This window comes from Anomaloglossus baeobatrachus, chromosome 6, assembly GCF_048569485.1.
Source record: "Anomaloglossus baeobatrachus isolate aAnoBae1 chromosome 6, aAnoBae1.hap1, whole genome shotgun sequence".
In the NCBI taxonomy this organism is placed as follows: Eukaryota; Metazoa; Chordata; class Amphibia; order Anura; family Aromobatidae; genus Anomaloglossus; species Anomaloglossus baeobatrachus.
In genome coordinates this window covers 104320698-104335016 of record NC_134358.1, presented here as the reverse complement: position 1 = coordinate 104335016, position 14319 = coordinate 104320698, and the positions used below count along the sequence as shown (strand labels likewise).

At 49.1% G+C, this 14319-nt stretch overlaps 1 long non-coding RNA gene across 1 annotated transcript in view; it reads left to right on the top strand.

Moving 5' to 3' along the window:
- Positions 1-13921: 13921 nt before the first annotated feature.
- Positions 13922-14319, top strand: part of LOC142244103 (uncharacterized) — a 129529-nt gene continuing 129131 nt past the window's right edge. Inside the window, exon 1 of the long non-coding RNA XR_012724440.1 lies at positions 13922-13997. This is a non-coding gene — a long non-coding RNA (uncharacterized LOC142244103). The remainder of the gene's footprint in view (positions 13998-14319) is intronic.

Genomic DNA, 14319 nt, shown 5'->3' with positions numbered 1-14319 from the left:
GTCCACAGGCTATATATATACTTCATGCAGCATTTGCTTGGACCTGTCCCGCCCACAGCCATGACTCAGTCATGGGTACGGGACTGCAATAGACCAGGTGAGTGCTGCTGAGAGCAGTTCTGCTATTTATATGTGAGGCCGCATGGCACATTTTATAAAAATATTTTAGTGTAGGACTGCTTCAAATGAGATTTGCCGTGACGTGGCGAAGCAGCTCAAGAAATTGCAATTTTTTGCCAAAAATCTCAAAAAAAATTTTTATAATGCAGTTTGGAATATTTGATGCCTTAGTGCACATTGGTGCTGGCTCTTTGTTGTTTCTTTGTTGAATTGGTCGGTGGTTGACCTCCACCTTGCTATGCACCCCAATTTGGGATGTATTCCATCTGTATAGATTTTTGCGTTTGGTGACTGTTCACATTGGGTCATCAGGCTTTGTCCACAGGCTATATATATACTTCATGCAGCATTTGCTTGGACCTGTCCCGCCCACAGCCATGACTCAGTCATGGGTACGGGACTGCAATAGACCAGGTGAGTGCTGCTGAGAGCAGTTCTGCTATTTATATGTGAGGCCGCATGGCACATTTTATAAAAATATTTTAGTGTAGGACTGCTTCAAATGAGATTTGCCGTGACGTGGCGAAGCAGCTCAAGAAATTGCAATTTTTTGCCAAAAATCTCAAAAAAAATTTTTATAATGCAGTTTGGAATATTTGATGCCTTAGTGCACATTGGTGCTGGCTCTTTGTTGTTTCTTTGTTGAATTGGTCGGTGGTTGACCTCCACCTTGCTATGCACCCCAATTTGGGATGTATTCCATCTGTATAGATTTTGGCGTTTGGTGACTGTTCACATTGGGTCATCAGGCTTTGTCCACAGGCTATATATATACTTCATGCAGCATTTGCTTGGACCTGTCCCGCCCACAGCCATGACTCAGTCATGGGTACGGGACTGCAATAGACCAGGTGAGTGCTGCTGAGAGCAGTTCTGCTATTTATATGTGAGGCCGCATGGCACATTTTATAAAAATATTTTAGTGTAGGACTGCTTCAAATGAGATTTGCCGTGACGTGGCGAAGCAGCTCAAGAAATTGCAATTTTTTGCCAAAAATCTCAAAAAAAATTTTTATAATGCAGTTTGGAATATTTGATGCCTTAGTGCACATTGGTGCTGGCTCTTTGTTGTTTCTTTGTTGAATTGGTCGGTGGTTGACCTCCACCTTGCTATGCACCCCAATTTGGGATGTATTCCATCTGTATAGATTTTGGCGTTTGGTGACTGTTCACATTGGGTCATCAGGCTTTGTCCACAGGCTATATATATACTTCATGCAGCATTTGCTTGGACCTGTCCCGCCCACAGCCATGACTCAGTCATGGGTACGGGACTGCAATAGACCAGGTGAGTGCTGCTGAGAGCAGTTCTGCTATTTATATGTGAGGCCGCATGGCACATTTTATAAAAATATTTTAGTGTAGGACTGCTTCAAATGAGATTTGCCGTGACGTGGCGAAGCAGCTCAAGAAATTGCAATTTTTTGCCAAAAATCTCAAAAAAAATTTTTATAATGCAGTTTGGAATATTTGATGCCTTAGTGCACATTGGTGCTGGCTCTTTGTTGTTTCTTTGTTGAATTGGTCGGTGGTTGACCTCCACCTTGCTATGCACCCCAATTTGGGATGTATTCCATCTGTATAGATTTTGGCGTTTGGTGACTGTTCACATTGGGTCATCAGGCTTTGTCCACAGGCTATATATATACTTCATGCAGCATTTGCTTGGACCTGTCCCGCCCACAGCCATGACTCAGTCATGGGTACGGGACTGCAATAGACCAGGTGAGTGCTGCTGAGAGCAGTTCTGCTATTTATATGTGAGGCCGCATGGCACATTTTATAAAAATATTTTAGTGTAGGACTGCTTCAAATGAGATTTGCCGTGACGTGGCGAAGCAGCTCAAGAAATTGCAATTTTTTGCCAAAAATCTCAAAAAAAAATTTTTATAATGCAGTTTGGAATATTTGATGCCTTAGTGCACATTGGTGCTGGCTCTTTGTTGTTTCTTTGTTGAATTGGTCGGTGGTTGACCTCCACCTTGCTATGCACCCCAATTTGGGATGTATTCCATCTGTATAGATTTTGGCGTTTGGTGACTGTTCACATTGGGTCATCAGGCTTTGTCCACAGGCTATATATATACTTCATGCAGCATTTGCTTGGACCTGTCCCGCCCACAGCCATGACTCAGTCATGGGTACGGGACTGCAATAGACCAGGTGAGTGCTGCTGAGAGCAGTTCTGCTATTTATATGTGAGGCCGCATGGCACATTTTATAAAAATATTTTAGTGTAGGACTGCTTCAAATGAGATTTGCCGTGACGTGGCGAAGCAGCTCAAGAAATTGCAATTTTTTGCCAAAAATCTCAAAAAAAATTTTTATAATGCAGTTTGGAATATTTGATGCCTTAGTGCACATTGGTGCTGGCTCTTTGTTGTTTCTTTGTTGAATTGGTCGGTGGTTGACCTCCACCTTGCTATGCACCCCAATTTGGGATGTATTCCATCTGTATAGATTTTTGCGTTTGGTGACTGTTCACATTGGGTCATCAGGCTTTGTCCACAGGCTATATATATACTTCATGCAGCATTTGCTTGGACCTGTCCCGCCCACAGCCATGACTCAGTCATGGGTACGGGACTGCAATAGACCAGGTGAGTGCTGCTGAGAGCAGTTCTGCTATTTATATGTGAGGCCGCATGGCACATTTTATAAAAATATTTTAGTGTAGGACTGCTTCAAATGAGATTTGCCGTGACGTGGCGAAGCAGCTCAAGAAATTGCAATTTTTTGCCAAAAATCTCAAAAAAAATTTTTATAATGCAGTTTGGAATATTTGATGCCTTAGTGCACATTGGTGCTGGCTCTTTGTTGTTTCTTTGTTGAATTGGTCGGTGGTTGACCTCCACCTTGCTATGCACCCCAATTTGGGATGTATTCCATCTGTATAGATTTTGGCGTTTGGTGACTGTTCACATTGGGTCATCAGGCTTTGTCCACAGGCTATATATATACTTCATGCAGCATTTGCTTGGACCTGTCCCGCCCACAGCCATGACTCAGTCATGGGTACGGGACTGCAATAGACCAGGTGAGTGCTGCTGAGAGCAGTTCTGCTATTTATATGTGAGGCCGCATGGCACATTTTATAAAAATATTTTAGTGTAGGACTGCTTCAAATGAGATTTGCCGTGACGTGGCGAAGCAGCTCAAGAAATTGCAATTTTTTGCCAAAAATCTCAAAAAAAATTTTTATAATGCAGTTTGGAATATTTGATGCCTTAGTGCACATTGGTGCTGGCTCTTTGTTGTTTCTTTGTTGAATTGGTCGGTGGTTGACCTCCACCTTGCTATGCACCCCAATTTGGGATGTATTCCATCTGTATAGATTTTGGCGTTTGGTGACTGTTCACATTGGGTCATCAGGCTTTGTCCACAGGCTATATATATACTTCATGCAGCATTTGCTTGGACCTGTCCCGCCCACAGCCATGACTCAGTCATGGGTACGGGACTGCAATAGACCAGGTGAGTGCTGCTGAGAGCAGTTCTGCTATTTATATGTGAGGCCGCATGGCACATTTTATAAAAATATTTTAGTGTAGGACTGCTTCAAATGAGATTTGCCGTGACGTGGCGAAGCAGCTCAAGAAATTGCAATTTTTTGCCAAAAATCTCAAAAAAAATTTTTATAATGCAGTTTGGAATATTTGATGCCTTAGTGCACATTGGTGCTGGCTCTTTGTTGTTTCTCTGGAAAGAGACAGACCTGGAAAGAGACACCTGAAAAGAGACAGATGGGGAAAGAGACAGACGAGGAAAGAGGCAGACCTGGAAAGAGGCAGACCTGGAAAGAGACAGATGGGGAAAGACACAGACAGAGACAGACTTGGAAAGAGACAGACTTGGAAAGAGACAGACCTGGAAAGACACAGACCTGGAAAGAGGCAGACCTGGAAAGAGACAGACGGGGAAAGAGACAGACAGAGACAGACGGGGAAAGAGGCAGAAGGGAAAGAGACAGACAGAGATAGACGGGGAAAGAGACAGACAGAGACAGACGGGGAAAGAGACACACAGAGACAGACGGGGAAAGAGACAGACGGAGAAAGAGAGACAGACAGACATGCAGACAGGGACAGAGACAGGCAGACAGGGAAGAAGGAGACAGCCAGAGAGACAGACAAAGATAGATGGAGAAAGACACAGACCTTGATAGAGAAAGATTGGGAAAGAGACAGAGAAATAGAGACAGAGAAGGAAAGAGACAGACAGAGACAGGCAGACAGGGAAAGAGACAGACAGGAAAAGACACAGACAAAGAGACAGGGAGACAGATGGGGAAAGAGACAGACCTGGGAAAGAGACAGACCTAGAAAGAGACAGATGGGGAAAGAAACAGAGAGATAGAGGCAGACAAAGAAAGAGACAGACAGAGACAGGCAGATCGGGAAAGAGACAGACGGGGAAAGAGACAGATGGAGAAAGAGACAGACGGAGAAAGAGACAGATGGGAAAGAGACAGACGGGGAAAGAGACAGATGGAGAAAGAGACAGACCTGGAAAGAGACAGACGGGGAAAGAGACAGACGGGGAAAGAGACAGACAGAGACAGACGGGGAAAGAGACAGACGGGGAAAGAGACAGACGGGGAAAGAGACAGACGGGGAAAGAGACAGACGGGGAAAGAGGCAGACCTGGAAAGAGGCAGACCTAGAAAGAGACAGACTTGGAAAGAGACACCTGAAAAGAGACAAATGGGGAAAGAGACAGACGAGGAAAGAGGCAGACCTGGAAAGAGGCAGACCTGGAAAGAGACAGACTTGGAAAGAGACAGACCTGGAAAGAGACAGACCTGGAAAGAGACAGACGGGGAAAGAGATAGACGGGGAAAGAGACAGACAGAGACAGACAGGGAAAGAGACAGACAGGGAAAGAGACAGACTTGGAAAGAGACAGACCTGGAAAGAGAGCGACCTGGAAAGAGACAGACCTGGAAAGAGACAGACGGAGCACATTACTTGGCCAATTTAGTTAAATCTGTGTGGAATATCTGGATTGTTGAAATGTATGTTGTGAAATGCTTCTATTAGCTTAGTTTCTGCCTTTTAATAATTACATTTCTATTTGTTTTGTGGTTTTTGTGTGCAGAATAAATTTTTGTTAATGCATTCTATTTTGTTAACAGCAGTTATTAACCCGGGCGAAGCCGGGTAGTACAGCTAGTATACTATAATGTGGAGTTATTTGACTATATACTGCATAGTGTAGCACTTTGTATAAAGAATGTACTGTGGAGCTTTGTATAACTATAGTATGTACTCTATAATGTAACTTTTTTACTATATACTATAGAGCTTTGTATATACTATACTGTATAGTCAAACACTGCTCCAATGAAGTTCAAATTATCTGCTCCACTGGAGTTCTCAGTGGAGTTAAAAGTATAGACTATATACATTGCACTAAACTATATGGAATATGGTTATATATAGCTCCACATTATGTACACAACTTTCCTGGATGAAGCTGCATAAAATTATGTACTGTGCAGTCCAGGAAAGCTGTGAACTAATATAGTGTATGTGTGAAGCCCCGCTAGTATGTGTCGGTGCAGTACCTTCAGGGACTCCACGTGGATGGAACAGTCTGGTCACAGGTAGGGAACCTTCTTTTAGGATTGTCGTGACGCCACTCTCAGTATTGCGGTCAGCGGGGACCGCCACTGCAGATTAAGGGATGCCTGGGGCTGATGGTGGGTGCAGTCAGTATATTAGCCCCCTGAGAGTGAGGCAAGCCCCAGGCCCCGGTGTATGTGTGTGGGACCACAGGTCGCAGAATGACTCAAACACAGTCCAAGAAGTCTTTCAACGTGTTTACTCACTGTTTGGAGGTCACGGTGAGATGCCCGGGCGACACTGTGATAACCAGGTTGAACCAGGAATTCCAGGAGGCCGTTCTGAGGGTAGCTGTCCACTCGCCTTCCTTGCACTCTTTCTGTTTTAGGAGGATCCTTTGCTTGAAGCGTGGTAGGACCCCTCCAGGGAAGCTGTTACCACCCTGCTCCCCTCTCTCTGGCTCATCTGCCGGCAGCGTGGCCTTGGTGGGATGGCTTCTGGCCCTGTCCCCTTATGGGCCTGGTGATTGCTGCTTGGCTCAAGCTCTGTGTAGTCGTGGTGAGGGCATGAAGTACCCCCCCCCACCTGTAGGTTAAGCAGCTCTGGATGATCTGCTGCCTGTACTGGGGACCTAGTTCCCCTTGTGTGCTCGGATACCGGGATCTCCGTACTCAGCCACCCCTCTTTCTCTGGATGCTCTTCAGGCCGACCCACAGTACTCCGTTCTCCTCCGCTTTCAGCTACAGCACTCCTCAGGACCTGTCTGCACGGGAGCTTCTCTGCTCCCCCTCCATACACTTCAACTTCTTCCTCTCGACTCCCTCACTTCCTCTCTCGCTCTGCCCTGCTTCCTAGCAACCAGCCCCTGAACACACCCCTAGCTGGGAATTGAAAGTTAACCCCTTCTGGCTACCCAAGGGTCCCCTCTGGTGATGTGGGAGGCCTGGTCACTATATGTTTGTGTGTGCACCTCATCCTGGCCTTTGGAGATTACCTGGAAGCATTGTCCCCGCATGGGTGCAATACTCTGTGGTGCCTGACCAGGTCAGGGGCGCCACATTCCCCCTTAGTTATCATCAGCACGTCCTCGGGCTGCAAAGACAAGAGAAAAAGGTAAATACAAACTTTTCCCACGCAGGGGCAATTATTTACATTTAAACATGCCAGGTACCATTCCACCACCAACCACCCACATGTCCGAACCCACCCAAAAACCTCCAGGAGGTAGGTCACCGGTCCTTTTGGTGACCAGGTCTGGGCCATCACATTCCCCAGACCTTTCCTCCAATCTTCCTCTCCTGAGGGGAGTGGTGTAAGGTAGGCCCCATAAACAGGCGTACCCGCTTCCGAGTGTTGGAGGGCAGGCCCCATAAACAGGCGTGCCCCCTTGTTGGTGCAGAGCCATGCCCCTCAACAGGCAGACTCTGGGGTTGGTACCAAGAAGGCAACTTTTTACAATGCAAAGTTTGTGGTTAAAACCAGTTCATAACCAATGGTCTAACATTTTAAGAAGGTCTCACAATAGTCCTTGTGGGCACATTTCGCTTAAACGTTGCTTAACTATAAACAGGTTAAACATTACATTTCATACAGTCACTTTGAACTAAACTGTACTTTGTCTATAGCGTAATGGGAGCTGACCAAAGTTGCTGCGGGTTGATCTACGCAGTACTATACTGTCATCTGTCTGAGGTTGTGTCCTCCCACCCGATGTATGTGTCTCAATGTGAATTCTGGGTGTACTGGGTACTGATACCAATGCGTGGTTTTCTGCTTCAGCTACATTTGGCACTTCTAGGTTCTGAACAGGTGCTTCTAGGTCTCCTACTTCTCTAGATTGAGTGAATGTAATGACTGGAATAACAACTGCTCCATTGTATTGAGGCCAACTTGCTGGAAAATCTCCAAGCGCAGTATGGATCATCCTTTCTTTTGGTTCCTGAACTGGCAAAGGGTTGGGAATTTCTTCAGGGATTCTTAGTTGTTCAGGACATTTCTTTAGGCGATCTCTAGAAACGACAGCTGTTGTTTTTCCTCCATCTTTGCTGATAAGGCATGTCTTTTCATTGCTAAGCGTTGATGGTAACACAGTATAGGGTTCTTCTTCCCAGTGATTGTCAAGTTTATGACGTCTTCTCTTTCTTTTGAGAACTATATCTCCTGGCATCAAAGGAACAGCAGGTGCTTTTCGATTGTAGGCCTTTTCTTGTTTCTCACGCTGCTGAGTCAGGCTTCGCTCCACACACTCTTGTACTTTCTTGTATTGGGCTTGGCGGTTGGAATCCCAATCAGCACCTTGTAGATGGTCTTCAGGGGTCTCAACTCCCATTTCCAGATCTACTGGCAATCTCCCTGGTCTGGCCCTCATCAGGTATGCCGGTGTGCAGTTCGTGGAACTCACAGGGATGTTGTTATACATGTCCACTAGATCGGGCAGTTTTTCCGGCCACTGACTTCGTTCTTCTAGTGGGAGCGTCTTCAGAAGGTCGAGAATGATGTGGTTCATCTTCTCACACATGCCATTGGTCTGAGGATGGTAAGGCGTAGTACGGATCTTCTGGCAGCCGTATAGGTTACAAAACTCCTTAAACACTTCAGCTTCAAAGGCTGGTCCTTGGTCAGTGAGCACTTGGTCTGGATAGCCATGTGGTCGACAGAAGTGTGTCTGGAAAGCTTTGGCTGCAGTTTGACCTGTCAAGTCCTTGACTGGTACTACCACCAGGAATCTGGAGTAGTGGTCAACCATAGTGAGAGCGTAGTTGTAGCCTTGTCTGCTGGGTGCCAACTTTACATGGTCCAGGGCCACGATCTCCAGGGGCCGTTTAGTTTGGATTGGCTGGAGTGGTGCTCTCTGGCTGTGCTGGTCTTTTCTTCTAAGATTGCAGGGCCCGCAGTTTCGACACCACTTCTCTAGGGCAGATCTCATGCCCACCCAGTAGAATCTTACTTTAAGTAGGGCCTCCAGTTTCTTCCAACCAAAGTGGCCTGCACCATTGTGATAGGCTTCTAGCACCATCCTCGTATCCTTCTGTGGTACAATCACTTGCCACACCTTCTCATGCGTCCTCGGGTCAATGATGCTCCTGTAAAGTTTGTCTTGATAGATGAATAATCGACCCCTCTCCTTCCATAGGTACTGTGCCTCAGGTGGGGCTCCTTTGTCAAGGCTGGCGCCCGGCTGGCTGATCAGTTTCTTTACCAAGCCTACCGCTGGATCATTTTCCTGGGTCTCCTTCCAGTTGTAGTGAGGTAGTGGGTTCAGGGTCACCTCTTGGCGGTTGGCACGCGACTGCCGACACTGTTTTGCTCCATGGCGATGGAACGCTGGCAGCTCAATCTCTTCAAGATCATCTTCATCTTCACCCTCGTCTGCTAGGTGAGGCATCCTGGACAGAGCATCTGCGTTGCCGTTCTTGCGGCCAGCTCGATACTTGACAGTAAAGTCATAATTCGCCAGTCGGGCTACCCAACGCTGCTCCATGGCACCCAATTTAGCAGTATCCAAGTGGGTCAGGGGGTTGTTGTCCGTGAAGACAGTGAATTTGGTGGCTGCCAGGTAGTGCTTGAACCGCTCTGTGATAGCCCATACCATGGCCAGGAACTCTAGCTTGAATGAGCTATAATTCTCTGGGTTTCTTTCAGTAGGCCTGAGCTTCCTGCTGGCGTAAGCAATCACACGCTCTTTGCCTCCCTGCACCTGTGAAAGCACTGCTCCCAGTCCCACATTACTGGCATCTGTGTACAGTACGAATGGCAGACCGTAGTCAGGGTAGGCTAGGATCTCTTCACCCGTCAAGGCCCCTTTCATTTGTCTGAAGGAGTGTTCTTCTGCTTCTCCCCAGTGAAATGGCGGGCCGGAGATCTTTCCTCTCTTCTTTGGGTGGCCTACCAGGAGCTCTTGCAAAGGCGCTGCCATTTTCGTGTAGCCCTTGATGAACCTTCTGTAGTAGCCTACCAAGCCAAGGAACTGACGTACCTCCCGGACGGTAGTAGGTGTGGGCCATTCCCGGATGACTGTGACCTTCTCTGGGTCCGGTGCTACTCCTTCTGCACTGACCACGTGACCTAGGTACTGGACCTTTGGCTTCAGTAAATGGCACTTGGATGGTTTCAGCTTCATTCCATATCGGGATAGCGCTTCAAAGACTTCAGCCAGGTGTTTCAGGTGGTCCTCGTAGGTCTTGGAGTACACGATGACATCATCCAAGTAGAGCAGGACGGTTTCAAAGTTGAGGTGCCCTAGGCAGCATTCCATAAGCCTCTGGAAGGTCCCGGGGGCATTGCAGAGTCCAAATGGCATGCTGTTGAACTCACAGAGGCCCATTGGGGTGGTGAAGGCCGTCTTCTCCCGATCTTCTTCTGCTACAGATACTTGCCAGTAGCCACTAGTAAGATCTAGGGTAGAAAAGTAGTTAGAGGCTTTCAAGGCAGCGAGGGATTCCTCTATCCTTGGCAAAGGGTAGGCATCCTTGTGTGTTATCTGATTTATCCGTCTGTAATCCACACACATCCTCATCGTGCCATCCTTCTTTCTTACCAGGACCAGGGGAGCCGCCCAGGGGCTACAACTGTCCCTTATGACGCCTGCCTCCTTCATGTCCTTCAGCATGTCCTTTGTGCGCTGGTAATGGGCTGGTGGAATAGGCCTATGTCTTTCCTTAATGGGAGGATGACTGCCTGTGGGTATGTGATGTTGCACCCCTTTGATCCTACCAAAGTCTAGTGGGTTCTTACTAAAGACCTGCTCGTATTCCTGCACGACCCTGTAAACCCCATGTTTCTGGTAGACGGGTGTAGAGTCAGTCCCCACGTGTAGTTTCTGGCACCAATCCTCTAACTGCTTTTGGGAGGTCTCGCCCTCTTTTGAGTCAGCTTGTGTCAGGGGACCTACAGGTGTTATGGCGTCATCTGAGCATGTAAACAGTTTGGCTATGGTAGCGTACCTTGGTAGTCTGGCTTCCTCCTCCCCACAGTTCAACACTCGTACAGGCACTCGTCCCTTGTGTACATCAACTACCCCCCTGGCTGTCAGAATCGTGGGCCAGTGGTCTGAATGAGTGGGCTCTAGTACAGCCTGGTAATCCTGTCCTCTGAGACCTACCGCTGCTCTACACCACATCATCATTTCACTCCGTGGGGGTATCACAATGGGGTTTGCATCCATCACCCGTACACTACCAATCTCACCGCCAGTCTGTTTTACCTGTTGCTTCCTCAGAATGATTCGGATCTCCTTTTGCAAGGCTCTTTTCGACCCGCCCTCAGCACCTTCAACAATCTGGTGAAGCAACAACAACACTTCCCCTAGGCAATTTTCTATGACATTAGTGCCTAAAATCATTTGCGGGTTCCTTTCTCTAATATCAGTGTCCACAACAATCAGTCCTTGTCCCTTCATTTCCTGCCTTCCCACCTTTATGGTTACCTCTTTGACCCCGATCTGGTCTATAGGTTGTCCGTTGGCAGCATAGATGGTGAGGGAGGAGTCCGGTGGTCGGAGATCGTCGTCCGACCAAAACCTCCGATAAAGGACATACGGGATCGTGGTGACCTGAGAGCCGGTGTCCAATAATGCCGGGGTAGGGATCCCGTCGAGGACGATGGACAGGACAGGACGTCCACCCACGTACTGATCACAGCAGCGAACTGGGCCTGATCTTCTTAATCCTGAGGACTGGCCCCCGGCCCCAGGTTTGGCTCGTTTAAAGGACAGGCCCTTGCATAGTGTCCTGCCTCCTGGCAACGACGACAGATGGGTTGTCCAGATGAGTCATAGCGATCACTGCTCCTGCCTCGGGTTGGGGGACCTCTTCTCCTCCGCATCCAAGGGACGTCCTCTGGGTTGTCAGCTAGCAGGATCCGATGAGGGACTTTGGTCTCTGAGGGCAACTGTATTGCTTTCAGGATTTGTGCGACGTCCTTAGTGAGCTGTTGCACCTGGGAGGATAGCGTACTTATGGTCTCTGCTGGCGTGTTGAGTCCTTTTGCAGTTACCAGGGCCTGCGAGGAGGATTCCGCTCCTGCAGCCGTGGAACTGGCAGGCCATGCTGGTGCGACGGGGTCTGTGTCCACAGGAGGTTGGAGTGCTTTCACTGCCCTGTCTTTCAGAATGGCAAAGTCCACGTCAGGGTGTTCCAGGGACCACAGCTTCATCTGCTTCCCATCCTCAGGAGAGCGCAGGCCCCGCAAGAATTGTTCCTTCATCATCCGGTTTCCTTCCTGATCACTGACAGGGTCCACCAGCTTGAGAGCCCGTAGTGCAGCCTGCAGCCTGAGGGCATAGTCTCTTATACTATCTTGGGGCTTCTGCCGGCAGTTATAGAAGTCCGTCCTCAGCTCTCCCTCGGTGCGGTGTTCAAAAGCAGCTGCTAGTTTGGCAAAGATGGTCTCAACAGAGCTCCGGTCATCATTGGTCCAGGACTCAGCTTCCAATTCTGCTGCCTCAGTCAATTGTCCCAGCACCACAGCGGCCCTCTGCTTACCAGTCATCGCGTGCATGTCTAGCAGGGTGCTGATCTTCTTCTTAAACCCAGTCAGCGTGTCTATTTTACCGGCGTATTGGGGCAGCCATTGCGCTCCTGGGACATACAGCAAGGAAACTGGCATTATGGGGGAGATTTCAGCCGGCGCGGCTGCGACCGCGGCACCGGCACCAGGCGCTGCTGCGTCCAGCGCGACGGGGGCTGGCATCGCTTGGGCTGCGTCGCCCTGACCAGGGGCATTACCTCCTGCAGCGTCCATTTTTCTTCAAAAATCTCCGCGCCCCCTTTCCACTTCCTGGGTCAGAACGCTCTCCGAATTGTGGGGGTTCTGGGGCGGCCACACCTCTTCGTGGGCGGTGCTCTTCTCCCTCGCGCGGGCTGCAGCGCGCGCTTTTGAAGATGGCAATATGGCGGCGGTTCAATTTTTGCGGTCGGACCTCTGAGGCACACGGTCACCTGTCTGAACAGGTCTAGTCCTAATCCTGTTCGTGACGCCAGAAGTTGTGAAGCCCCGCTAGTATGTGTCGGTGCAGTACCTTCAGGGACTCCACGTGGATGGAACAGTCTGGTCACAGGTAGGGAACCTTCTTTTAGGATTGTCGTGACGCCACTCTCAGTATTGCGGTCAGCGGGGACCGCCACTGCAGATTAAGGGATGCCTGGGGCTGATGGTGGGTGCAGTCAGTATATTAGCCCCCTGAGAGTGAGGCAAGCCCCAGGCCCCGGTGTATGTGTGTGGGACCACAGGTCGCAGAATGACTCAAACACAGTCCAAGAAGTCTTTCAACGTGTTTACTCACTGTTTGGAGGTCACGGTGAGATGCCCGGGCGACACTGTGATAACCAGGTTGAACCAGGAATTCCAGGAGGCCGTTCTGAGGGTAGCTGTCCACTCGCCTTCCTTGCACTCTTTCTGTTTTAGGAGGATCCTTTGCTTGAAGCGTGGTAGGACCCCTCCAGGGAAGCTGTTACCACCCTGCTCCCCTCTCTCTGGCTCATCTGCCGGCAGCGTGGCCTTGGTGGGATGGCTTCTGGCCCTGTCCCCTTATGGGCCTGGTGATTGCTGCTTGGCTCAAGCTCTGTGTAGTCGTGGTGAGGGCATGAAGTACCCCCCCCACCTGTAGGTTAAGCAGCTCTGGATGATCTGCTGCCTGTACTGGGGACCTAGTTCCCCTTGTGTGCTCGGATACCGGGATCTCCGTACTCAGCCACCCCTCTTTCTCTGGATGCTCTTCAGGCCGACCCACAGTACTCCGTTCTCCTCCGCTTTCAGCTACAGCACTCCTCAGGACCTGTCTGCACGGGAGCTTCTCTGCTCCCCCTCCATACACTTCAACTTCTTCCTCTCGACTCCCTCACTTCCTCTCTCGCTCTGCCCTGCTTCCTAGCAACCAGCCCCTGAACACACCCCTAGCTGGGAATTGAAAGTTAACCCCTTCTGGCTACCCAAGGGTCCCCTCTGGTGATGTGGGAGGCCTGGTCACTATATGTTTGTGTGTGCACCTCATCCTGGCCTTTGGAGATTACCTGGAAGCATTGTCCCCGCATGGGTGCAATACTCTGTGGTGCCTGACCAGGTCAGGGGCGCCACATATGGACTCGACACACTATATAAATATACACACAACACCATATTAATTATACATAGCTCAATTGCTTTATAATTGTGTACTCTTGCCTTATTTTTATCATAAGGATAGCAGGAGGGAGTTGAGGGACTGGAACAATCACTGAGGCTTTACAATGCAGAGACCTAGTAGACTGAAGAGCAGCAGCTCAGGAGGAATAGTGATGTCTCTGAGGTGTGGAGAACGCAGGGCTGTGAAGAGTGGTAAGTGAGCGAAAGGCGCTGGGCCAGCAGCAAGTAACATACACAGGGGGAAAAAAATAATGAATGGAGCTTTTTTGTTTTACCTGCCAGACACTACGGACTGCAGGAAAAAGCACCTTTTTTTGTGGACTATTGACACACACAGAAGGGTCTGACCTGCTTGTCTTGAGTACCGAGCATGGTAGTGCTTGCTACACACACACACACACACACACACACACACACAAATTGATTTTTCTCCCCTCACCCTCCATGACAGTGTAATGCCTCGGCAGCGGTCGAACCGCTCGGATCCGGATGTCACTGCTTGTGGCTCGAGGGT